This window comes from Corvus moneduloides, chromosome Z (genome assembly GCF_009650955.1).
Source record: "Corvus moneduloides isolate bCorMon1 chromosome Z, bCorMon1.pri, whole genome shotgun sequence".
Classification (NCBI taxonomy): domain Eukaryota; kingdom Metazoa; phylum Chordata; class Aves; order Passeriformes; family Corvidae; genus Corvus; species Corvus moneduloides.
In genome coordinates, this window is record NC_045511.1 from 25,524,737 (window position 1) to 25,549,117 (window position 24,381).

The 24,381-nt window shown below is 40.0% G+C and overlaps 1 protein-coding gene across 7 annotated transcripts in view; it reads right to left on the reverse strand.

Annotated features, from left to right (window-relative positions):
• The window catches only part of LOC116438117, a 51,482-nt gene that overhangs the window by 3,650 nt on the left and 23,451 nt on the right, over positions 1 to 24,381 (reverse strand). For 4 of the 7 annotated variants that reach the window (XM_032096769.1, XM_032096767.1, XM_032096766.1 and 1 more), the window contains 2 exons: positions 10,027 to 10,108; positions 6,534 to 6,627 (listed from right to left, as the gene is read on the reverse strand). The gene's annotated coding sequence lies outside the window, so the exon portion shown is untranslated. Of the gene's footprint in view, positions 1 to 971; positions 6,509 to 6,533; positions 6,628 to 9,509; positions 9,631 to 10,026; positions 10,109 to 24,381 lie in introns of those variants that run through there. The other 3 variants (XM_032096768.1, XM_032096770.1, XM_032096771.1) reach the window with 3 other exon arrangements.

Consider the following 24,381-nt stretch of genomic DNA (forward strand, 5'->3'; position numbering starts at 1 on the left):
GGAAGGGGCTTGATAGAGTAGCTCTGGTGGGCACCTCTGATCCAGCCGTGGTCAGCCCACCACAGGTTTTCACCAGTGAGCAGCATTTTGTCATTCCACACAGTGTGTTACTGCACACGGCTGTAAGCACACCCACCACAATTGAAATGTTACTTTTGCACCAGTCCATAACCTTTCTCTTCCCATGTGTCGTGATCATTTCTGCCAGACACTGAAATGTAAGTGGTTTCTTAGTGCCCTAAGGCAGCAAAAGCATTTAAGGAAACTGAAAAGACTGGAAATACTCCTAAACTCAGAAACTTTCATTTAAGCTTCGTTATTCATTGAGCTGTCCTGTAGAACCAGCAAAAGCCCACAAAAATATGACAAACTAGCTCCTTGACATTACAGATTGTGGCAGGGAACATCTTCCTTAATCCCTGTGATCCTGACACAAATTCATGGGGGTACACCATGGTTCTTGTAGCACCAGTGCCAGGATCTGCTGTTCTGCAGAAAATCAGGTAATTAAAAAATCCCTGTTGGAGACAGACTGTGAGCAAAATACCTCAACGCATTTTCCCTTGCGGGCTTTTTGATATACTCTAATGTAAGGTTGTCAATAAAAACTTACTGATGTCTTTGTAAGGGGATTCAAGAGAATAAATTCTACCCTACAAATCAATTCTATATACTCTTGCAGTCTCTATGAAAGCCAATAGGGAAATGCTTAACACAGGAATTGATCTGTCACTAGATAGTCTTTTGAAAGGACGTATTGATATACAGACCAAGACATCTCTGAAAATTCCCTGCATTGAGAGAGAGGTGATAAAGGTAAAATGAAGAGACAAAGCACAATGTGAAATGGAAGTTCAAAATAAGAATCTGATGAAATCCCCTGAAGTACAAATGTTAACAGGAAGTACAGATGTTAGTAAAGACTGAAGGAAAAAAGAGTCTAAATACTGCAAAATTAATGCTGTACTCACAAACTCAGATTAGGAGAAATTCAACATTCTCACATGGAACTGAGAAATAACAGAAGACATTAACGAAAATATGTGATCTTTAAAGTTTTTCATTTAAAAAGCAGTAACAACTCTTTCTAGAATAAAAATACCGTTAAGTCGGCAAAAACAAAATCACTACACCTTTAATTCTAATATCCCAAATACTAAACAAGAAAGTCAAATCTCATTTAAACTGACCAGATTAGAATTTTTTTTCTTTTATCAGACACAGGGTCCCAGCAGGAAAGGAAAGATTCAGTTTCCAGTCCTTCCCCTTCCAAAATAAGACAACTCAGCAGAACGTACAGATGGGGGACTGGTGTGGTGCTTGTTTGTGTGCAGGAGGAGACATGGGGGGGGTATTGCCAGCAATGTCTACATAGCATAAGCCTGAGGCTGAGAAGAAGCCCCTTCCAAATAAAATCTTGTTGAAACCACTTGTAAAAGGAGTTGTTGTATGTGGGAGAAAAAAAAAAGAAAAAGAGAAAGCCATTTTTCATAAGAAGTGTTTCTGAAGACTCCCAGTCAATTTCAACCTCAAGTCAGGTTTAATAACAGGCTGGTGAATTGCAGTGCCCTGCAGGACTTCAGGCTGCAGTACTGCAGCAGTAAGAAAGAAAAGCAGGACTGATGAAGATCTGCTTCAAAGAGAACCCCCCAAACTCTCCATCTCAGCATTTTTTATAAGTGTTTCATCTCCACAGCAGAACTCAGCTATCGGGGGATCCCTTTCATTATTTCTACAGTATATTTGTCATTCAGCTCACTGGATGCTTCCACAGTGGACGCTTGTCCTGCTGTGTATGGTCCTTGAAACAAAAGCCTGTGATATTATGGGGACTGAAAGCTGAGTTTTAATTTCACTTCTGTGGGCTGTTCATTTAAGAGTTGGACTCAGTGATCCTTGTGGGTCCCTTCTAACTCAGAATATTCGGTGATTCTTTAAAGTATTGGCAGATTTGTGAGAAGATGCCCTATTGTTAAGAGATAAATAGCAAGTAACTGAAAAGGGACCAGTGTAACTATCTTTGGAACTGGTCCTCCTTTGACCAGGTTAGGGAGCTCCAGAGGTGCCATTCAGCCTGAAGGGTTTTTTGACTCTATGAAAAATTCCAAACAAGCAAAAGTTATGGTGGCCTTTTAGCATGGAACTGCAGGTTCTGTAGTGTGCAGTAACAGCTTTCAAAACCAAGTTTTCCTTAGTAAAATGCCAAAGCACTTGTTCACCTGCTGGCAAAACCAAAACAGAAACATTTGCTGAAAATGTATTCTTAAATTGCATAAATGAGAGGCCTGAGGCTTCTCTGCCTAAAGCTGTCCTGTTGGTGGTGTTAAACCTGAGTCTTCATGATGACTCACTGAAGCCCAAGGCTAAATCCTACCCACGAATCCAAAACCAGAGCACAGAAATATCTTCTCAGGCTTGAACATGATGTGCAGTAGACTACATTAAGTCAAGGTCACTCAGTTCAAGGCAGCATAGATTCAAACTGTTTCTGAAAATAATTTTTCCACATTTCTTCTTTTCCCTGCACCAACATTTGCATAGCTGATCTGCTAGAACAGGGTTAATAATTTACTTTTAAATATTTTTTAAAATAATTTTTTTTTTCTAATGCCTGATGATTTCTCTGACCTAGCTTAGTATGGGGTCATGAAAGGTGTATGGAAGAAAAATGGAAGCTGTAGGAATGACTTCCGAAGTCAAACAGGGAACAGAGCTCCTATCTACTGTGTAGTCCCAGCACCAGGCAGGTGTCCTGTCTGTGTACTCTCCCTCCACTGTTTTGTGCCTCTCTGGAGGAAGATGAGCAGGACAACTAACTCCTCTACCTCACTCCTGTTTAAAATTCCCACTTGGAGTTTTAATTTTTGTGTTGGCACTTCATTGAAAATGAGCAATATACTTTTTTATAAGTGAGAATTAATATGTACTAATGAGTTCTGGGTTTAAGTTACCCCTTTTGCCTTTCTTGTCCATGCAAGGCTGACTAGGTAACTTGCTGAGCCTGTAAACTCTGTGTCTGGCCTGCTCAGGTAGCAATTAAATAAAGAGGAGGAGATGGAAGAGTAATAAATTAACTGTGTCTAGAAATCATCCTTCTCCACTCCCTTTTTTGATGATTCCTTCACTGTGCTTCTGTGGTAGTTACAGACCAGATCAGTGACCTCAGGATTGCTGTAACTTCTTACAGGTCCCTACAAAAGCCACTGCAGAAGGGGTGGCCTCACTTCACCTCAAACAATCATCTTTGAGAAATAAATACAACTCCCAAACAAAGGTCTTTTTCCTCCAGAAGCCACCCCCATTTCCTGCCCTGTATGCCAGCCTGAAATAGTGGTTATGCCTCTTCATTTCTGCTTTGAAAAGCCTGTGCTACATCAAGCTCCACACCCACAAATGCTGGTAGTGAGTGGACAGTTTGTGCACAAACAGTTTACAGGTGCCTTGGCAGTGGTGTGCGTTGTGTGGACCACGGGAGGTGGTAATGCGGAAAGAGTACACACACGCCCTGACTGTCCTGCAGTTACTGACAGGGCTATGCAAAACACTTCAAAAGTAAAAAAACCTTACGCATTTCAAGGGTTATAACTTGAGTGGATCACAGCAGGTATATGTCACCTCTCAAAGACATCACTACTACACTATTTCAATTCATTTGTGAGCTGCCTTTACAACCCTTCCACACATCGTGGACCACATCTGGACATCATGTTGCCTCCCTCCCCCTTTTCTACTGCAACTGCATTGCAGATTCCACAAACTGATCTCCACAAAGGTCAGTTGTGGTATAACTAATTACATCTTGAAATTAGTTGTGCTCATTTTCAGATATTGCTAATTTAATATTCTTGTTGTAGGCATAGAAACCGCACTGAGAAATAGAAAGCCTGTTATCTAAGTTCACCTAAGGTGTGGCTAAAAGACTTAATGATACTCATCAGAGGCTCAGAGAAAATGTTCCATCTAAAGGCTCAGAACAAGAAATGAAACACAGTCTCTCGTTTTTTGCAGCTGAAGGAAATGAGTGGCTAATTGCAAGTTTCTGTTGGCATTTCGAAATGAAAATACCAGGAATGACCAGGAGGAAGGATAGTGAGAGTTTTGTTTGTACAGGCCTGGTGAGTGTCCATGGAAGTCATAGGGAATCTGTCCTTCGCACCAGAGCCTGTCTCTCTTCCCAGCAATCACTCTGAGCCACACGATTGAATCACATCACTTGTCTTCCTTGGTTACTGCACTGCTGGAGTGGATTGAGATACTCCTTTGCTTTCTTCCATCAAACAAACAAAAAAAACCCCACTCAAACAAGAAAAAAACCAAAACATTCACTGCCTTGAGGCTTAGAGAGCAGTTGCTTAAAAACTACCAGTACTTTCTTTGGTGAAAGAGAATTATTTGATGAAGTCTAGTATTACGTTTGTACTACATTCAGGGGATTATTTAATAGCAGTATAAACCTGCAACATAGCATTTGAATACATTTGAAATGTATACGTCCCTTTTAAAATGAAAACATGACTTTTGAGAACAATACATAGGTTTATAATCAACAGCCCTAACACTTATTCTGTGTACAAAATCAGGACAGCTTCAGGCTAAATTTTTCTCTCATTAGTATGCTGGCTGCTTGAATGTGAAATAACTCAGTCTTTATGCTAAAATTCAGTGTTTTTCACTGTGTTAAAGGATTACATAGTTGTATTTCTCAGGTGTTCAAAAACCTAAAAATACAAACCCCTGAACCTCAAAGTCTGGTGAATTGCAAACATTTGAATTTAAAACATTTTTATATCTATGATGCAAATAAATCAGATCTAGGAGAAACAATGATAATAACTGAGGGTGAAACTATTCTCTTTCGTCCAGAAGTGTACATTACTTGTTAACAGTATCAGGAAGGGAAAATACTGTTGAGTTTTGGGGAGAGGTTTGTTTGGGTTTTTTCCTAAAAGGATGATATATTTTTACTTTACTTTTCTTTTTTTTTTTTTTCACTTCATACTAGCCCTGAAACAATGCACTGAAGATTCCTTTGAAGTGTTCCCCTTTAGGTATCATTAGATGGTACCATGTCACATATTCCTTTCACTGAATAAAACAGAGATTTAAAGAGATTCTATTATTGTAATAGAATTTTGTTCTGTTATGTTAGTGATGTGATGCTTATGTTTATACCTGTGTTTTAAAAACTCAGTGATGCAGCAGGAATATGAGGCTGAAATAAAGGACAAGTGGGATCATTGAGACCGGGGATCTAAGCCTTCATTTTGACTCAAGGAAGCAACATTCTCTGGTTAAGGTAAACTGAGGGCTCCAAACAGACACCAGCCATACAAGAGCTGAGAACTCTTTTGGTGGAAATCTTAAGAAAATCAAACCAGCTATATCATCTCTAAGTGAACCTAAAAAATACGTGCAGGAGGAAGCACATGTAACCCAGCTTCAATTATATTTTCATTGTAGTCATGTCCAATATGACATGGATAATTTTCCTTCTGGAGGAACCAAGCCCAAAATTTTACACAACATAAACAAAAAATGAGAATGTTTTAACCTGTTTAGAAGATTAGTGCTGCAGATTACTGACCTGACACACACTGTGTGTGATATGATAAAGAAAGAACAGTAAGGATTCAAGTCTCCTTGTGCAGAGGATTTCAAAACTTGCTATTCTGAGACTAATATGCATAGTCAAATTAATGATTTAGTGGCAATCCAGACGTGAGATGCTCTCAATTTCCATAGGTAAGGGGAGAAATGGGCACAGAACATGTGTCAGTAAGTGCAGCTCCCTGTCTCATACACCACAAGCCTGCTTCATCACTCAGCTCTTTCTGGTACTGCTCTCCTTTAAGGTGGCAGTGTAAGAATCCATCAAATGTGTTAAAAAATTGAATTTCTTTAAATACTTCATTACTACTTTACTGCATTGCTACCACTTCATAAATACTTCATTCATTTGTGTTCTAAAGTAATTTATACACATCTCTCACAAACATCTTGATGTCCTTTTGACTGGAGTTCTGTAATCAAAAAGGACTGTCCTTGCTCTGCTGTTAATACCTTCCAAGTCATAGAAGGAAAAGGCTTTGAATTAAGGTCTGCTGATTAAATCTAAAGACTTTTATGCTACTGTAACCGGTATGAATATTTGCTGAATCATAATTAGGCTTCAAAGATCTATTTACAGTTGCATTTTCCAACAGATTTCTCTCCACTAGTGTGGCATCTGCTCTTAAATTTGCCCTTACAGCCGCATGAGAGCACATATGTCAATGCTTGAGTCTCTCCCCTCCACCCAGAATGTTTGCAAGGCAGACACCTATTGAACTCCTGTGGATGTAGTTTTTATATCCTGCTGTAACAGCAGCCATCAATTGACTGTAGATCACAGACTATAAACTCTGTTTATTACTAGAAAAGTTATAAGCATAAGCACCATTTATCCAGTCTCTCTAGGTATTTCAACACAGAAAAAAACCTGAAGCTCCAAAGGAAACCCAGGCCCTGGAAGCACATCAGCCCCCTGACCTTACCAGAGAACTCTGTCAATTCTACCAATTCCTCCTTTGTGCAACAACAACCCTCTGTCTCCTCAAGGCAGGACTGCACTATACAGCATTTGAGTCCCTGTAAAAAAAAAGAGGCAAAGACAGAATAGTCAACATAAAATCCCCCTTCTCTTGGTCTTGTTATGTAAGATTTTGATGTCACTGTGGACAACTCTGTTCAGAGATTAATGCTACCTGGTGATTTTCTAAGTACCAGTAAGTTTTCCTGGATACCCTCACTCATTAGAAGATGTTGTTTACTCTCATAGCATTCATACCACTGCTGTAGTTGCTAAATCACTCCTGTTGGGACATCTCTTGGTATCCTGGGATACTCTGTGCAATGTGGAGGGAGGCAGGTAGAGTCCCACCACCCTGGTTGATTGAGTTCACTGTGCTGCTGTGTGAAGAATCCTGTGCTAGCCTGTTTACTGTGAAATCATTCTTAGCTCAATCCAAGTCAATGTAAAATGCAAGTAAAAGCATTCATTGCATTCAGTATAGAAGCAGGTACAGAGACTTAAGTGAAGAATGAAGGAAAAAGCACTTTTATGCTACTTATGGCTAAATTCAAACAGAAGTGGTATTGCTCCCCCGCTGGCAGACTGACTCATCACTTTTCCTAACACATTCTTTGCTAGACAATCTCTGCTTACTCATTTTAATGAGTAAAAGTCTGTTTCTTATGGCACATAAGAAGCCTTGGTCATTCCTTCGTGTTCATTAAATGATCTGTCTTTTCCTCCCAGCTGGAATAGTTTCACTTTCTTCAGGGAGTCAATTTTTTTTAACCCAGGTGTCAATTTTTGTGTTTGGTTAATTAACTCTCTGACCTAACAAATTAAAATCTCTCCTTTTAGTATGTAAGTCTTTCTAGATCCTTTCCTATAAAATGTCTTTGCTGCTAAACCTCTCATGAATCTCTCTGTCAGGACAACAGATTTGGGGTGATCCCCACAAACACCTCACATCTGAGCACACTGAATGCAATGTCCACTCCATGTATAGTACTCCATGGTCCTTTTGTCATCCACACCTGATTTTCCTTTACAGAAGGGTCACTCCTTCTGAAAAGGTGTCAAAGTATCACTGATGAGGTACACTAATGGCTACCTTCCCCAGGGTTCAAACTCAGCCAGCTGGAAGTTAAGCAGTATTAGACATAAGATCTCCTTGTTCTCTTCCATTTCTACCTCTCTGTGTTTCTTACTAAATGGTACCTGTGCACCATCCATGTGTTTTGATTTCTTGGCTTTGTGTTACCTTTTTTCTTACGAGAGATACGAGCTTCAGGTGTGTTAAAAGACATATGCTTCTACGGAAATACAACAATTTTAGCTGTAAGAGGAGTAGTGTCTCTGTCTTGAAGAATGTCATCATTTATCCCCTGTGGCTCACACCTAATTAGTGTTCTTTTCCTATATCCCTTTCCTTAATTTGAAAATTAATAGACTTCATAGTGCACTGCGTAGCTAGGAGGAAGCAGAGGGTCACTAAAGAGATGATCTGAAATATTCCAGCATGCCCTTAGGATGTATCCAGAGATACTGTTAAGCACTAGCAGTTTAAGAGGAATTAAAACAAACTCTCCTAAACAAGAGTTAAGTAAGGAGCACAAAGACATTAAAAATCAATGTGCTGTACCTTCTGCTACCAACCAGCTTGGTCAACTCTGTACCAATGTGCTGGCTGCTACTGGATAACTCATAAAAGCTCACAATCACAAAAGGGAAATTCTGTGCTACAAATAAGTTAAAAAAAATTAGAATAATGCTGAGTTTCTAATGAGGAGGTTCAGAGAAGTGAACAGTGAGCAGACCTGCTCACTGCCTGTTCAGCCATTAGAGAAAGTTAATTCCTATGACAGGGCACTTTGCCAGCTCTGACTTACCTGGCCCAGCCATTTTGGAGTAATTAGGACCATTTCAGAGTAGCCATGTCCCATTCTTGCTGCTGCTCCTTGGAACAGGCAGCAGCTGAGAGTCTTACAGAACAGATAATAAAAGAAAAGTGCAAGTGTGGTGGGTTCTGCTGGTGCACATGTATGTTAAAACACAGAGAACTGCTCTGGGACAAAAGTGGCATTTTCAGACATCAAACACAGAGGTAACTACTGTCAGGGGAAAGGGTGGCACTGCTTAGAACTGCCTGGTGGAAAAACTTAGGTGGAAATTACTAGATGAAAGTTATTAAGTGAGGAAAGAATGGTGCTTACAAAATTCTAAATTTCCCAATAAAAGCCGATCAGTATTTTCAGAACATTTTTGGAGGAAAAACATTTGGGTGGTATTTCATGAAGAAATATTTGATCATATTTTCTTTGTTGCAAAAGATTTGCAAGAATTATTTGCTCAGCTACAGCTTGGCTCTAGTTTAACATACCTTGGCATCTGCCACCGCATGATTGTCCCACTCAGAAAAATAATGGGGGAAAAAAACAACCTCAGCAATCAAGTTTTAGCAAATTACTGTATTTTTCCTCAGTGCTTTCCTCTCCCACTCTCTCTGTCCCTGATAAGAGCGAAGATCTTTATATTCTCCCAGCTGCTGCTCAGCACATATTGACCTACAATGTGCTGCTGAGAGTATTGCTATCGGTCACTAAAAAACTTAAATTAGAGATTTGGATGAAGCACAAAAATTCCCAGCCTATGAATTCTAGACGAATTTGTTGTGTGTTTGGTTTTTTTCATTATGCCTTTAGTCAATCTATTTGTATGCAACCTTACTCAGACATAACAATAGAACTGTGTTTATTATACATTAACAGGAACTTTGTCAAACCTGAACAGAATGTGAAGAAAAAGTGCCATCAGGTACAGCGTGACTAGTTTCAACTTCACATTTAAAGTAACTTGTATAACAGTGTAACAAAAGACACATTCCTGCACCCGAAAATCCTTTACAATCATAGCAGTACTTTTTCTCACAATTTTCTCATGCTTGTCACAAAAAACTTACACTGTCTGGGAAAGGAAATGTTCTAGGCCATATGATCTGTCATTAATTTTACCAGCTTCTAAAATTCTGCAGTTCTTCCACATCTAGAACAAGCTTTTTACTTCAGTAATTCCGAGCTTTCCTTTGAGAAAAAAAAAAAAAAAGAAAAAAAACCCAGAACAACAACAACATCAAAACCATCGAATTCAGAATTACTAGGTTTTGCATACTTCATATTGGTTTTACCTAAAGAAATAATAGAATAGCAGAATTAGACAGAAGGAGACACAGAAGAGACAAAGATAACAAAAGGGGATTTTCACCTTTAAAAAAATGACCAAAAAGAGCAGAAATTCGCAGGAGTTCTAGACAGTTCCCATGGAGGGCCCAGAACTGTATGTTGCACAAAGGAGGAGGAAGTCAGACTGATGGAGGGATGAAGAGATAAAGGATGAAGGTTTTTACAGACTATATTTGAATCAAGTGCCTGGAGAGTCCTTATGCAGGAGCTGGGTCTGGGGGGAATTTTGCTAAATACCTGTTCTCCAATGTGTTGAACTCCAACACTGCGGCTATTTGGGTCCCGAGATCTTCATGTGTGGACGATGTTATCTTGGTGCCTAAAATTAGGAAGCAGAGCGATGGCTTAGACACCGTGCGTTTGACTGGTTTGCAAAGGAAGGAGCAGACCTGATGTTGAAACGGTTTTCATGCCCTTACTACCCGCGTAAGTTACACAGTCCCCAGGCCGTGCTTTGCTTACTCAACATACAGAAAAAGGAATAAGCACTGTGTTTGTCATGACTGTATGTACTTTTGATGACATTCTTCTGAAGATGACCTGGTACACTGAGTTCCAGTGAGGGCATTGATACATAATACAAAAAGATCCCAGTGGTTTCTAAAGGCAACAGGCAAGTGAATCTCATGAGCTCGGAAATGAACAGGGGAAATCTAGAAAAACAATCCTTCTGCAAGTAATACAGGGGGTTTGTGCCAAACCTAAGGGCGCTGGAGATTGTGCTGAAATTCACAACAGGAATGTTGTTGAGAGAATACTGAAAGAAATACTGAAAGACAAAGCTCAGCAAGGAGAAGTGTCTGTGTGGGCAATAATTCAGCAGAAGCCAGCAGTCTGCAGCCCCAGGAGCAGGGACACTGAGGGAGCTTGGGGTGCTGCCCTGAGAGAGGCAGGAAACAAAGGATGGAGCAGCACCGAGGTGCTGTGGTCATGCTCTGTTTAAAACAATGCAGCCAACAGGAACTGAGCCAAGAAAGTGTCCAAACAGTGACCATAAGTTGAACTTTGCTTAAGTAACTCAAAAATACTTATTGCTTTTCACACCCCCTCATATGTCAACAAAATAAAACCTGCATATGCATTACGTGAGTTAATAGAGTCCCTCAAATTCTAGCTGGTCATGAAATTACGTCACTTAGAACTGTACCTTTTCCCCCACTCTCAAACAATACACGTGACTTAAGAGGGAAGGGAGGTCAAAGGAGACTCCACCTTTGTATTCTGGGACTTTTGGAGGGCTGTGCCCATCTCCTCCCCCATAAGGATGCCCACGGGATATGGTTCGTTCTTGTGGTGATACCACTGGCTTGCCCTTTCTGATACCAGTGCCATGGGAATTCCTGACCCATATTCTGTCATAGCAATCAATAAATCACACTGTTCATGAAATACCATATTGAACATGACCAGACTTACAGCACTGAATTGGTTCTAATCACAAATGGAGCCCAGCCACACCCAGCCCCTCTCATCTCTGAGGTCCAGCTGGAACACAGGGCAAGTGGGGTATGTTCTGCCAAATTTCATACTCTAAAAATACTTTCTGTGAAAGTGTAGGATTTCAGGTATTTGGACAGACAGATGATATACTGCTAAGAAGGGGAAGATCTTGCTGCCACTGGGCCCACTATGTCTGCAGATAAGGGGGCTTCCCTTTCCTAAATTTTTGTGTGAGGGAAGAGAACCCTGAAAGAAGGGGACCAGTCAATGTCAAAGATACTCCAGATGCTCCCTCAGAGAAGCCTACTCCCTCTTGGACTAGTGCAAAGCGCAGGGTGGCTGCTCACTCACGGGAAGGTTCGGACTGGTTTGCTTCTCCAGCTCAGTCCTTAGAAGATGTCACAAGTGCTACAACTCTGCTCTGAAGTTTTCCCAGGGAGTAGCTTTTTGGCCTCCTGAGTTGTTCAGCTTTTCTTTCCACATGAGACAGAAGGTGTATGTACAACCTGCATGTTTTTGGTGTGGGCTCTACCCCTTTCTGGAGGCAGGGCAAAGTAGAGCCCTTTACAAAGGGAATACACTCCTTCCTTCTCTCGGGTAGTAACAGAGCCCATCCAGGGCAAGCACCACGCTGCAAAACATGGCAGTCACACGAGAGAGAAAGTTGTCACTGCTCTGGGAATCTGCTGGTCACATAAATAAAGCAGAACACTGTGTCAGGAAACAAACATACAGTCAGGCTTCATAAGGGAAGGGAAATCGATCTCCCTTGAACTACAGTAAATTGCACGAGGTTCAACAGCTCCCATGCCCAGATCTGTGACTCTTCCAAGGACAGAGTGGGACACAGAGGTGGAGATTGCTTTCAGTTTTGTGCTGATTTCATCACTAAAGGGTCTTCCTTTCTTCACAAAGCAAAGTGGAAATCACATCTCACCCAGATTTTTCTGGTCTTTTGGGTCAGTTCTAGACAGATCTATCTCACAACTGTCTCTAACCTGAAGTCTTATCTGCTGTTTTTTTGACATCTGAATCCAAATCCTCTAGGTACCCAGACCAGCGAAGATCTTGGTATCTACTGGTTTTATTAGGGCAATGATAATGCAGATGTGGTTATACTTCTTTCAGATTTCATTTTCCAAAGCTTAGTTTCCTCATCTAAATGAAAACAATGACACTCACTGATTACGCAGAACTCAAAACATCCAGAATGGAGCAAGAATGTAATTTTCTGCTGTCTCTTTAATGCAATAAAACTATGCATGTTTAGCTTAGTAGATTGTAAAACCCCCACTCTCAAATGCAAACTTTGGTTATTACCCTGCTGGCTGAATTCATACAAGTGTTCTTTCTTTGCCCAAATCTTAAACCTGACAGCCACGAGTTAGAGCTACAGTGAATTTAACAATCCAAAACAATGATTGCACAGAATCAACTCACAATGGGTAATTGCATCAGGAAAAAGAGGCATGATACCGAAAGGTTTTGTTACATCCATAGATGAGCTACCTTTATAGAATTCCTTAATCTACTAAGTATTTCTAAATGTGTTTACTCTAATTCTCCTTCAAACCTTGAATTTATACCTTTAGTTTTAATGGACTTATTCACTGAATTCTGAGTATTCTGAACAGGTTCAACTAAAACATTTGTTTTAAATAAGTGTAAATTATACACTGCAAGCCTACATTTTGTTTTCTTCATATTATACTGTTTCAGTGTATTACAAAATAGAGTTTTTTCACTTGCTCTACTATTTCAGTTTATCTTTTATGGATATAACTGATTAAACTTCAATAACTTAAGGATAGGGTTTACATTCTCCCTGTTGAGCCTTTATGTTTGATACATTTCACACTTGGATTTACTTCCACTCTGCAGACAAATGCAATGTGTGCTTCAAAATTGTCTTCTAGTGTTTTCCATGCCCTTTACATTTGTATTACCACTGCTAGTTACTAACAGTTTTAAAAAGAGGAATTAGATGTTCTCCATTTTTTATTTTCTTGATTGCAGTACTCATAAAAATCTGGTTTATTACTCTTTGGAAGAGCATCTTTCCCGCTCTGTGAGCTCTGTGCTAACCCATTCCTTTAGTCCAGAATAAAAAGATGATTATATTTTTACATTATTAGTATATTATATATTATAAATACTGCGTTGACAACGTGCAGATCTTCTCAGTTCTTTTCCAAACAATTCACCAAACAATCAGTGTCTGAGGACCACTAACAGCCACATGACAACCAGTACAGTCAGCGCTTTTTAAAGGTCAAAATTTTCCATGTAGCCCAAATCAGAGCTGAGACTTCCAGTACTGCATTACAGAGATTTCATTTTCAGACAAAGGCATCAAGGTGCTAAATATCTGTGGATAAACTAGGAGGGACTGACTCCTAGCAAAACGACCTGCCTCTCCATCCCTCCTGCCTGCCTGGACCGTCCTAGAAGCTGTGGAGCTCCTCAGGGAAGAGACTTTTTGGCCTGTGAATCAAAGAGGTGTTCAGGCACCACGGCTGCGTTCTCAATTGCTCTGTGCTCAGCAGCTTCTAGTCCAGTCTGGCAAGATCCCAGTTGTAGTTTATGATTGATGAAGCCGGAATTTCAAGAAAGCACGTGGGATTTTTCACCTAAACTAACATTTTGGAAATAGAGACATATTAGCAGAGCACAGCCACCTGAAACTTTGGCTCTTTCTGTGATGTTTTGTGCCCTGGTAGCCAGAGAGCACTAGACAGAGCTAAGCAGAAATTTTCTCATCTCTGAATGAAAGCTGGAAGTAGGAAATATCACTTAAGGGGAGTCAGTTGTGGTATGTACACCTTCCATTCATGAAATCACACAAGCCTGAAGGAAGAAAAAACAGGGAATTACCACAGAAAGATGAAGAAACTCCTTTCTCCTACTTTCTCAATTAGCCTTACACTTGATCACTAGCTGCAGGCTGTGGTTTGTCACCTTTGAATTATTATTTGTTTAAAATATATATATATATATATATATATATATATATATATATTATGGCTGCTATCTGACAAATGGCTTCTGGACAGGGGCTGCTCAATTTCTGCATGCTCAGAAGTTTCCATGGCAACAGGCAAGTCGTTGGTGAAACTCAAAAGAACAATTAAAAGTAAATAGTTTTTTGTATATATGTGATGCTTCCTCTGACAGAGAGCTTCAAAAGAAAAGGTGGATCCCTCTCAATTACCCATCTTTCAGGTAAGTCTAGTGAGAACTGAGGAATGAAATGCCTTTCACTTATTTCTGAAACCAGTATATATGCTCTCACTCAGCTGTGACAGTGGCAAGGTGTTAAATATCCCATTGAATAATTGGAGAACAGACTTTTTTTTCCCCCTCATAGTCCTAACAAGTGCAGAAATTAAATGGTGAAAAGGGGGAAGAGATGAAAATGAAATCTTGGTCTAGCAGCAGCTAAATCCTGATGTAAATGGAATTGGTTGAATTCTCTGGCTCTGCTCCCCATCTAACCATTATCAGTGTTGTGTCCAAGCAGTCAAACGTCTTCTCCAAGCAGCATTCCTGCTCTGTCTCATCACCAGACACGTGGCTGGAGGCTGACACAACACAAGGATATTGGTAATAATATGCAGAAAAGCTCTTCAGACACATTGTTTAAAGCCTTTTTAAAAATGACCTTTAGTTGCATGCTCCAAGTCACAAGTGTTTGACAGAGACTTCTTTCTGATGTGTGCAAAGCCTGGTCAAGTGTAAATAGAGAAGAGGAGCATTTTTGCTCCTAAAATCCTAAAACTAGAACAAGGGTGCTCTGGGAAGGTCTCTAGATCAGCTAAGCAGCTGACAAACTGTAAAAAACTCATTAAGGAGCATGACAAGTAACATATGGGAAAAAACCAGAGAAGAAGCATGACTGGAGGAAGATCAGTTGTTCTCTGTGATTCCTAAACATTTTTACAACAAAAATCATAAATGATCACAGCAAGAGAAGGACCTGCTCTGTTATCTTGGGCATTTCCAAGCCTGGAGAAATGTGTGTCTCATTCCAGCAGAGACAATTGCTGCTGCAGTTTGAGTGGTCTTTAGAAATGCCCTTTGGAGGACCATGGAAAAAGGAGAAATTTCTACTGTGCTTTTTAAAGATTGTTCCATGTTTATTTATGACAAACATGTACACAAAGTCCCCTGGAGATCTAGCAGAAGAGGGGAACTTTCCTTATTTCAAACAAAATTTAAAATCCCAGTGAATTTCCAGTGCCTGCTCTCTGTTAAATTTCTTAGGCGTTCCAAGGGATCTGGAACTATATAGTCAGAACAAGAACACTTGCTCTGCCTCTTTATCAACTTCTGTATTTTAAAGTAATATTTTATGGCCCAAACAAAATGCATTTAACTTTCTCATGTGAGTTCATACCTTTTTTGCTAAGTTGGTCTGTCCTTCTACTCCTCATAGGGCACATGACTATTTTCTTTTTGTCAATCAGTTAGAGGCCATCAAAAAAACTCTGATCACACCAGAATGAAGGAAAAAAATTTCTTTCACAGTGGACTCTCATCACTGTTTTGGTTAAATACGGGTAAGTATGATATTGACTGAATTTCCTTTGTCAATGAACTCTAAATCTCTAACTATCTTCCTTATGAGTGCCAAATAACCTTGGAAGAGAAAGTAATAAAGATAAACAATGTCATTGAAATCAGGCTTTTATCTCCAAGTAGCTCTTTAAGAATGGTTATTTACCACTAAATCAAATATCAAGGAAAATATTAAAAGGTTACCGAGTCAATAAGATATAAATGCAATAAGAATTTGAAGCTGTGGGAACTGAAGATTTTGATCGTTCAGCATGCCAGTCTTACCACTGGTCTCTAGTTTTTATGTTTGCACTTCACATTGCCTAAGAAAAATAATCCTCTTCAAACAAAGACATTTACAAATTTCGCTGTGAACTTAAATATTTCTCCCCATAATAACTTCTCTTATATTACTTGAACTGAAGCGTTTACAGCACTAGCATCAGCTACCAATTACTTGTGTGTCCTGGGGCAGTGCATCAAGGAATTGAGGCCATCATTGATTCCTCATGCTCAGCTCCATTCAAACTTGCATAAAATTGCTGTGCATACTCCAAAGGCTGTACATTCTAAATCATGAGAGTTTTTTCCATTACTTTCAGTGGTCTTTGTGGCATATCACTGGACTTCTTTTCAGGTATTTTCAGGTTTATACCAGCACAGAGCAAGGATCTGATAGACCAAAATGACTGGAGAAAGGAACAGGGATATGTTTTAATTAATTTTAGCATTTTATCCCCACTACACTTTTCAAAGGGCTGTTCTGCATGCTTAAGATTGTAGCTCTATGGACAATTACTGACCGATGCAGCTGCACCAAAGTGATCCAGTCAAAACCAGGGGTAGTTCTACAGACACAGAGGACTGTGCCACCCTACAAACTAACCTACACAAGGTATAGTGAAAACACAGCTGAAAAAGTTTTCCTGTGAGGCACCCAAAAAAAAAATGAAAACTTTTAAATTGGCCTTGACGTCAGAGCATGACACTTAGCACATTAGCCAGGAGACACTGACTTGTAAAGGTTCGGCCTCAGTGATCAGCCTACAGAAGACAGATCAACCTACTGCAAGTTCTTTATGAAAAAAATTGCCAAGAGCCATCTGATTTTTTGAAAGTACTAAGAGTGTGTGAGTTAAAAAGCATTCATGTAGCAATAGTAGGCGTTTCACCCACGGTCAGTCACATGCAGTGTCAGCCAAAATTAGGAAGCCCTTTCAATAAAGAAAAGCCGGAGAAGTCAGAGATCATCTGTGCTAGAGAAGTCAAGAAATCTTGGTGAAGTCAGGAAAAAGTGGCAATCATATCAAGGTAGGAGGAGATAACCAATGCAGATAAAAGAGAGAGGAAAAAAAAAACCTGATTCAAATGTGATTTTTACTAATTGGGGTTTTTTTTGTTGTTGGTTTGGTTTTTTGTTTGGTTGGTTGGTTTTTTGGGGGGGGGGGTGTTTGGGTTTTTTGTGGGTTTTTTGTTTGTTTGTTTGTTTGTTTTTGTTTGGGTTGGGTTGGGGTTTTTTCCTAAATAGTTTTTACTAATACGGTTTAAAGAAAACATAAAAGATATTAAAGTAAAAAAACAGCCGGTAAAATTGAACACTTTTAGGGTAACAGAAGCTAGGTCAGGGAAACCTTGAGGAAGGTTATCAAACTGAAAGCAAAAATCTAAGAAAATGTTTCTGAGGAAATTATGACAAACCAGTAACTAGGGCCATTTCTTCAGGAATGACTTGACGAGCTGTTTTTAAAAGCCCTGACCAGTACACCCCACAAACTTTATTAGCGGAGACTTCCTGAACTCTCTTACTACCAAAACTATTGCAAGAGTCAGCAGCATCACAACAAGTTTTCTCTTCACTTGATTTGAGCCAAAAACTCCCCCCACATATACTTGTTCACAATAAGCAAGGTGTCACCTCAGATACAACTTGGCCCTTCAATAATTCACATTGAGCCCACAAGCAGCTACACAAGACCACTTCTTAAGCAGCAGAATGCACTTGCTAAGGAAGCAAATTGTGTTAAGGAACAAAACTTAATCAAAAACTTGCGTGCTACAAAATGCAAGGGGGACACAAAGTAAGATGTTCAGAACGAACCACCGCAGTCAAGGCAGTGGAGTCATTCCAGAGAGTCAAAATCTACACAGACAGATGTCAGGCTCTGAAAGTTTTCTTTTCCCAAATATGAAAATGCCTCAGAAGTTGAACAAAGAGCCAAGAGAGAGAAATGTGTGCAAATTAAAAGTGTAAAAGGTAGTTATTAGATGGTGCTAACAACAGGATTGGCTATCACAACTTCGTGCCCCAGTGCAATGGGTGATGAGCCTCTGGATGCATTCCCAGTGGGGACACATGCGGAAGCACACCTGTATAATGCCTGCATTCATGGATGCGCAGCCAGACAGGCAGACTAACATGGACAGAGAGCAGCCAGCCTGAGAACTGAGGGCAGGCTCACACAGGGAGTATCACCGTCCTTTCACATATGGGGAAAAAAGCACTGCATCAGTAAAGATGCTTTGCGGATAATTTGTGTATTTCCCTGCCTTCATATGCTTTCACATCATTACTGTGCTGGTTCTAGCTGGAATGGAGTGAATTTCCTTCACAGTAACTAACATGCTTTGGATTTGTGCTGAAAACAGTGCTGGTAATACAGGGATGTTTTCCTTACCCAGTGTTTCCTGTAGAGTTTCATTTACAATTTAAAAATCTTTATGGGACATTGGGATATAGGTTGTAAGTACTGTATGGGAGATCACCGTGTTTTGCTTTTGTTGTTGTCACTTTTGGCTTACTAGACCCACAGATGTTTGCCCTGGCAGAGGGGCAAAGCAGGTGAAGGATTCCCATTGCATCAGGGTGCTCAGAAAATCTGGAGCAGTGGGCATGAACAGCACAGCCCTGGTTCTTCTGAAAAGGACCAGTGGCTGAGAGAAGCTGCAGGGTCTCATATCCTTAAATGCTGGTTTCGTGAAACATAGATCCTACAGCTGTCCCAGTGTAAGTACTAGCTGAATTTCTGATTTTCCATGAAGTCGGTTCAAACTTCCAAATTATTTCCAGTAAGTACTAATTAAGTTTCTAAATTCCTCAGTGAGCTACATAGGTAATGCTCCAGGAATGTGAAAGCTGTTAATATACCCAGCTCTTCTCTCTAGCCCAGAAATAAAACATTATCTGATGATGATACAATAGACTTCAGATGGAGACAGTGAATTGTGCATGAAAACCACCTTGTAACACTGAAGAGGGCACTACCTCCCTCTCTGAGCTCTGGCTTCAGCTTCCCTGACAGAGGGCTGAGGGAAAACCTCACACAGTCCTGCTCAGGACTTTCTTTCTCTTCACAATCTGATAAATGGAAAATAATTCTGTTTCATTTGAATCTTAGTGCAGCCAGTGGATGGCACAGGCACCAGAGGTGTGCTGTCATGCAGCTGTGTGTTTCTGCAAAGCAGTATAGAGCAGTTAATGAACGTTTCTCACAGCTGCTTAATGAAATGCCGGCAATTGCATTGATCTCTCTTTTCCCAGTCAAGGCTGAAGCTTCACCTGTGCAAATCACAAGAGCAGGCTCAGTCCTCACACAGCCAAGGGAGGTGTGTATTCTCAAAGACAACCTGACTTTGCCTTGTCTTCTCCTATTTTTTGATTTATGCCACATCATCCTTGTAGGGAAGTACTCGCAGTTTTCCTCTGGCTGGACTTTCAGGGGCTGCAGAGCAACATCCTGTCAGGTACACTAGTGGTGACAGGGAGCATGTGTCAGAGAAATTATAAGAAACATTAATCAAAAAGTCAGGCAATGGCAGACCTACCACATAAACTGTTATCCCAGTTATTGCAGGGACAGAAAATGAGGTAATTTCCAGGCTGGCCATGTCCTCTCTGACACACAGATCCCCAAACGACCATTTTTCATTGGATTTGCCAAATAAATGCAGGAAAAGCTTCTCAACAATCTCTTGATTACTATCAAGTCATAACAGACAAATGGCCAATTCAGAATGGCAGTCTGGCATCCTTTTCTTGTAACATGGAGATCATTTGGAGGGGGCAGAGGACACTGTAGAACCTTCTGTGTCTTATGGCAGTTTCAACTTCAAGTAAACATGATCCTAAAATACCACAGTGACAAAAAATACTGCTGAGGGAAACACAAATAAGTCACCATGTCATAGTATGTAGTCATCATTTTGTGCAATGTTCATTGACTGAACAAAATGATGAAACTTTATTCCCTGGTGAGAAGTTGAAGTAATGCAGGCCTATTTATAGCCCCCAAACACAGAAAGAACACCTATCATCTCTACAGTCCAACTTCCATCTCACCTTTCAGTTGTCGTGAATATTTTTGGTTGCAGAAGGCAGAAATAGATAGCAAACTAATTAACTCATTGACTTGACTCTCCCATTCAAAATGTTGCCATCTTTAGGAAATAGCAGAGGACACAAAGGGTCATCCCTTACTGCAGAGCTCAGCGTACTGGATGTATTTTGGGTTACATTTTGGTTGCACTGGGTGGCTTTTCCTTTTGCAAAAATATCCCTATAATTGCAATACATAAAATAATCTTCAGCTCCAGAACGTTTATGCTCAATTCATGCAAATATTTAATCCTCTATTACATAAAACATGAGCTGACACTGCACTTATTGTCATGAGCACTTCATTAAACACATTCTTGGTCATGTATAATGTAGTAGACATTGTTTGCTAAAGGAGCAGGTCAGTTGGCATGTATTGGCTTACATTTTAAATCCCCACTAGCCAAGCCATGAAAATAATTTTCAGTCTGATTGTCACACATAAAAATGGGAGAAAAAACTTGGAGATCTAGCAGAGTTGCTCTTGAACAATTTCAGTTCCAACATGCAATATTGAAATATCAATTTTAAGATGTGCTTGTAGAAGATTAATTCATTTTTTGATTTGATTAATTGTGTACATAAAAATGGCAATAGCAATTTTATGCAGCTTAATAAACTAATATTTTTCACTTTTCCTCAAGACAGTCATCCGGCTAAACAGTCACACAACTCTCACAAGGATTTTGCTAGTCATTCGTGTTCCTCCAGGATGCAAAAAGATAATTTCCCAACTGCTCCCTCTCTCTAAATTACTCAGGAATTAACTTCTGGATTCTGAAGAAATCCTTCTACACTCCTCCAACTCTGTGAGGAAGGGGTGCATATTCACTGGTGTGCCAGCACTCCCACCAAAGCAGAGGCTCACCTACAAATCTCAGAAGTACCAATCTGCACAAAATTCATGTCATTTTGGCTTGAACTTGGATATGGGTGTACCAAAATGGAATAACAATAGGATGCAAGGTTTCTGTAATACTGGAACACAGTTTCAGATAAGGGCGTGAGTGGTGTGATCATTCCAAAGGGCAACAGTGGGTAAAGCTACACAAGAAGGATGAGTGGGAAGAAAAAAATCAAAATAAATGGGAGAGTGAGTAGAAAAGAAAGCCTCCCCCTGTGGTCAGGCAGGACAACAGCATAAATGGAGGCATGAAGAGGGAGAAGCTGAGAAGAAGGAAATTGAATTCAGCTTAGTTCTGATTTTTCTCCCTGAAGCTCTCTCAATTCCACTCACCTTGACTTCAGGGCAAGCACCAAGGAGGGACTCCAGCCCTCTGGGCTCCCTGTTTGGCATCAGCTCCACAAATGGTAAAAGGCACAGCTAATTTAGAATAGAATTGTTTAATTTAGTGGTTCAGTGTCTAACAAGTGCTGCTTAACGTGGTGTGAGAACTGGCCACCAGCAGCAAGGGTATCGTTAATTAATTAATTCAATAAAGCTTAAAACTGGCCTGATTGTCAATCTTTTAAACACTCCCATCACAGCAAGCCCAAAATCCCTGAGAGAGATAGATAGATAGATAGATAGATTGATGGATGGATAGATATGTACACATCTATTTTGTTGCAACAATCTACACAGAAATAGGCATTTTAGAGTGCACACAGGATCTCCCCCCAAAAAAAGGAACCAGTGGGAAAAGTCTTGGGTTCTATCTGCCTAATGCAAAGTTGTTTTTCTGATAAGACTCCTGTGAGAGAGCAGACCCAGTGATCCTCCTCTTCCAATACATCTTGACTCTGGAATAATGGTTGGATTTCTCTCTTGTCTGAATACATGGAAAGTGATCCTTCCAACTGTTACATGCAACTATACCATACTGCTGATTTAAAATGGTCTGTGAAAGCAAAGAAACCAGACACAAATCTCTCAAGAACACTTGAGCTTGTTAAAACTGGGCAAAAATGTTGCAGCTTCCAGATACATGCCTCTTCTAATAATTTGGCATCCAAGACAGAGTTACAACTGGAAGTGATAATGTAAAGACAGCTCATGTCAAACATTCTACAATAATCTCACTTGCATATTTCCTTTCAACTGATCAGTTATCTAGCCACAAGGAGAAAAAAAACCAACCCAAACCTCAAATAACTTCTAGCAACAGGGCTTGAAGTAAAAGAAGTAATTTTCAGGAACTGACATTTCAGGAGGGAGGCCTCAACACTTCTACTCACATTTAACAGATCCTAATGTAGCTTGAAAAATATTTTAAACAAAAGTTTAAAATAAAATCTTTTCTGAATTGGGTTTGGTAATTTTTCAAATTATAGTTAGATCAAAGGTTTTTGCTGTATGTAGATTTACTGCCATGGGATTTTTTTTCGGGACCTGTAGTTCACACATGGATCTTCTGAGGTCTTTTCTGTTCCAGCCTTTAAAGAAACGTGCAGCCTACCATCCAAGCATGACCATCTCTCAGAAAAAAGTTGTGACAACACTTTTCCCTCAGGATTTCTCACTTTACGTGAAATACTGAGGTTCAGAGACTCAGAGGTTGACAGGCTGGTTTGCTGCAGTTCAGGATTTAGTCCTATTGGCCATGACAAGGTGCAGTCAGTGAAGCTGTTAGATAACAATTTCACTATGTCCCACTTCAGAAATCAAGCAGTAACCCTGCATTTTCTCACCTCATAAGCCATTAAAAGTAACCATTTTTTTCCAAAAGTCCCTCACTGTACAGGAAACGAACCCACCTGGATGTCCCCATGATTTCACAAGAAAATCTCTGGAGGCTTGGGTTGTGTCTGTTTTTGCATCTCCCCTGCAGCTGAGCAGTCTCAAGCCCCCAGCCACTTCTGACCTGGGGGCAGACCCCTGGCTGCTCCTCACCAGCAGAATGGTGAGAAAATGGAACAACTTCACCTTAATCACAAGGTCAAGCTGTAAACTACAGCAAGGTTCCCATGCTCCTCACCTCCAACAGAGAAATTCTATTGAATTTCACTCAGCCTGTGCACTTTGTTTTTTGGCAAACAGTGCTCATTCTGACACAACCTCGCCGTGTGAGTACACAAGTGAATATATATTTGGAATATATATTTACTTTAAAGCAAAGCCTTAACTTAGAACAATGTATAGTGTGCTGGGCATGTAACCTGTGAGAATAAGATTCAGTGCCTTTTTAATAAAATCTGTAGGTTCAGGGAGTATGTTTTCCTTACAAAGCCTGCTGTGAGAGGAGGAATTCTCCACAAAAACTATGTATTTCAGTAAGAGGCAACAATTCTTCCTTAATTTTTTCCATCCTTCCATTTCCTCCTTGGTAAATGAGTATAATATACTTTCACTAACTACAGAGGAGGAAGTAATTTAATTTACTATCAACGGATAATGTTGTATTTCTTAATGCTACATAAACTGCCCTTAACATTGGCTAACCTCACCCCTATGAAAGAGAGTTAGCAAATACCTACTGCCTGCTTTTATGTGTCCCTGTCCATTTCATAACTGGGAGCTCTGAACTTAACTATTGGAACTTAATTATTGGAAGCAGAAGCAGGAAGTAATACACACCAGTAAATGTCTTCACACACCCCAAAAAATTGGTTTTGCTTGTGAAACCATAGTCACTGAAACCTTGATGTTCAGATTTGACAACAGCAACAATAACTGAGCAGCTGAGACTCAAATGTGACCACTGCCACTGCTATGTGATACCCCACATGGCATTCATATATGCCACTCATGTGAAACCCCCATCAAGTTTCTCCATTAAAAAATTAACGTTACTGCATACTGGGAGTACACATCAGGAAAATATTCTGGACCCACTGCTGTGTTGTACCTGAACAAGATGACTGAACAGTTACCTAATGGAAGCCAAGCAAGTCCTGGAGCAATGCAGTTTTCCAGTCCATTACCAACTCAGACTCATTGTGAACCCCCAAACTGGTTATTTATCTTAGTGGGGTTTTTTATTGGCAATGAAACTTTTCAAGCTGTAACTGAAATATTAGTGCATATTTTCTTCTCATTTGTTCCCTGCTCAATCCTTGAGTCCAAGCAGATGGAGGAACAACAACAACAAAGTGCTTCTATCCCTCTGTATTTCCACTGTCAGTTGCTAGAATATACAGTCTCAATCTGTTAGATTACTATAAATTCTGCAGAAGAGGTCAGATTTCATAGAAACCCCAGAGGGTTTAGTGAAAGTAATCTAGGAAAGCAGAAAAAGGTAAGTATTCTCTACCACACATCAACACAAACAGCTTAAAGAGAA